Below are 3,587 nucleotides of genomic sequence, written 5' to 3'. Positions count from 1 at the left end.
ATGTATTCTATATTAGTTTTATGTCGTGAATTATTCTATGTGTAAGTGTCATTGGTATGTATTCTATATTAGTTTTATGTCGTGAATTATTCTATGTGTAAGTGTCATTGGTATGTATTCTATATTAGTTTTATGTCGTGAATTATTCTATGTGTAAGTGTCATTGGTATGTATTCTATATTAGTTTTATGTTATAAATTGTCCCTCGTAAGTATCAATGCTTGTCCATTCTTGAGGTTACAATTTTGTTGTTTGAAAGCTAAAATGACTAGAATATTCCATGGGATAAAGAAGAATGGATTGCGAGATGTGGAAATCATAAACAACAGTTCGATACTAATATATTTTTATGCAAGTATCCACAATTCAAGCACAGCTTTCTGTACTTATTTGCAGGAATGAGCATAACAGTGAATTAATTTAACTTACGCTTGGGAACCGTCTCACACATTAGATGGCTAAGCCCAAGAATGTTTTGATTTTCCCACCTGATCTACTTGGTAAGTAAATTTGTCGGGTAGACACCAACTGGTTACCTAATAGGTTTATCATATGTGAAGATAGAGAACGAAACCGGTTTCCTTTCTCTATTAAATGGGGCTTGTCTAATGACATGACATTCTGGGCAATTCTTGTGGAATTTAGAATTCTAAGCAAAGTTGGATGTCTCTCAGAATTTGCTTTGTCTTGGTACTGTGGTATCACGTGTCCTCTACTTCCTTAGTTGTTCAAGTAAAGAACTCAACTTTCTTTAACTTGTTGCACATGACTGTGACAATAGACGTAGATCTGTTAAGCGAACATCAGGCGAATATAAATTTTTCGAAATTTATATTTTTATTTCACTTCAGCTGGGGTGCAGAGAGTTGGTCAAGTAAAGAACTCAACTTTCTTTAACTTGGTGCACATGACTGTGACAGGAGACTTGGATCTGTTAAGTGACCATTAGGCGTGTTCTCTTACAGAGAAGATAGCTATTACCTCACTGTGACGTTTAGAAATAAACAGTTGACATTTCTGTTGGTGAAGTAGGTAATGACCCGAGACCTACACGTCCATATGTTGGAATGCATATGGTTCAAGGTGAATTGTACTGGGAGTATGGCATGAGAAAATTGGCTTTTTTTATTATGTTTATGTGTGCATTTAAAGCCAGATTCTCCCCGTTAAGCAGGTTTTAGAGTTTTCATATAGCTTTAGATTGTCTTAGTTTTTCACAACGTAGTATTTATTTGTCTAAAGGTTATCTTTCATTTTATTCTAACTTTCAGGGATTATTTTAACATTTTCATTTTCTTATAGCTTATAGAGGGACTCACACTGTACTGGCCAGAAGAACCAATAAAGGTATGTTTTTCACATCTCTCCCTCTATCGTCGTTCAACACATCTTTATCAAACATTTACCCTTGTGTAGTAACAGTAAATTGTTTATGAATAAAGATTCTTGTTTTTATACATCTTGTTCCTTGTTGAAGAACTCAACCTGAGTTTGAAGAAAGCAAACCCATACTCTACGACATAGTATCCTTCAAATTTCCTGTTGGTGGGTTCATTACTGATAGTTCTATTGAAAATCCGTGTGCCTAACTATGTCACAATGTTGTAAAAGTAGTCTTATCAAAGTTTGCATAAGGACTCATCAATAAAGAAAAAGGTATATTAGTAAATTATTCGACATTGCAAACGGAAGACCCGAATTAAGCCTACAAACCAACGTTAAAGACCCACAGGTTGAAAATATAGATATCGTAAATTATTTAGTCTTGAAAACATTTTTTTCTACATCGGGAAGTAGTTCAAAGCCTATAAAAGCCTTGATGTTTACAAGTATTTTGTGGCCGGCTGGGTGCACGATATCAGACTGTGGAAAGTGTACAACTTGTGAGACGTCCAACTACATAGCTTACTCAAGGGTAAGTCGAATCTGTTTTTACTGACTAGGCCTATTGTTCATATTCTATCAGTGGTAAATTTACAATCTAGATCTACTACATCGTATTGTATTGCATTTTAAGTCCTCCTGTCTTGTAAGACCACTTTCTTTAGTACATATTGCCATATATTTAACACAAATAAGCCCTAGATTTTATATGTATTTGTTACTTTATCAATTTAATATATATTTGTTGTTACTTTATTAACGTTTTTACGCTTATACTGCGAGGTAAAAACGGCCGCTACTATGATTTCGTCTGGTTTATGAGCTCGTTGCTGTTCCAATTTAGGATATTCTTTTTAATAAATTCTTGAAAATGTTAAAAAACAGAGAGAGAAAGGGGCCCAGCGAGTATGTTTGCCCCGGGGCCCGTGCTGGCTCTCAACGTTCCTGCCCGTAATCTAAATAATATGATACAAGCCCATAGAACCAGTGCTACTGCTAGGTGGAAGGGCGCAGTGGGGGATAAAAAAAATGTGGCTTGTCAAAACAGGTTGTCTTAAATTATTATTTCAGTCGTTCTTAATGTATCAAGCGTCTACATGCAAAGAAAAGCCAAAATATATGGTTTTTATCATTAAATGATGACATAGCCTAAAGAGGCTTTGCGTGCTTTACGGCATCACCAGGTTTCATTCGCACGGGCCCCCGGGCTGTTGCCCCCCCCCCCCTGTCGGCGGGCCTGATTATGGGAGCACCCAATATTTACAAGCTACATATTTAATCAAGATCTGTGCAATATAATTGTGACAAGGTACACTGTATATACAAGTACTTGAAGTAGTAGTAACCAGATACGAAATGGGTAGTCTATAGTTCGACGATGGTTTCCAAGCCATGTCATTGTTATTCGGGTCTTCATGTTTTAACTTTTAAGTTTTACTGCTGTAGTCCATTTAATTCTAAGTACTGGATCTTTTGAAAACCTATAAAATGTTAACTCCAGATTTTGTGTCTGGTTGTTTGCACAACTAACTGCCGCACAGCTGATTGTCATTTCAAATACTTGTTCCCAAATTCCAATACCAGCAACTATATTGTGACTACTAGATTATCACCCTGCTACGTCCAAAATGGTGATGTTTACTTTGCGCATTACCGGTAATATATGCGTGACGTCACGCACATTGGGTCTATATATTATAAGTTGTTAATGTAACAGATTTTTGCCAGTAATTATTCTATGAATACGTCACGAATTAAGTTCATGAACGACCTTCATTTTGATTGGCTCACAAATTTAAAATCCTGCACACAGCCCTGACAGTATCTTACGTGGTAAAAATCTTCATCCCATCATTTTGAAAAGTTACATCCTTTACATCTGAAGCAAATAACTAACTGAGATATAATATTAGGTCGTCAACAAATTAATGTCGCGTTTTGGAACACTTTCATACCCCCCCCCCAAAAAAAAAAAACATCACGAATAATAGTTAAACAAACCGCCTAAATGTCACGTTAGTGAAGCCTATATAATGTATAAAGTTTAGTATACTCTAATCCCTTATAGTGATGGCACACGACGAGACACGCATTTGGCACGTTTTGTTGTTTGAATACAAGAAGTGAAACAACGCCCCTGTAGCTACAAAGAATGTCAAAGAAGTTTATGGAAATGTTTTGAACGTTCGTAAGTGTCAACGATG

Source organism: Limulus polyphemus, unplaced genomic scaffold (assembly GCF_000517525.1).
Source record: "Limulus polyphemus unplaced genomic scaffold, Limulus_polyphemus-2.1.2 Scaffold2820, whole genome shotgun sequence".
Lineage (NCBI taxonomy): Eukaryota > Metazoa > Arthropoda > Merostomata > Xiphosura > Limulidae > Limulus > Limulus polyphemus.
The sequence above is the reverse complement of the archived record's forward strand: the minus strand, read 5'-3'. Positions refer to the sequence as shown.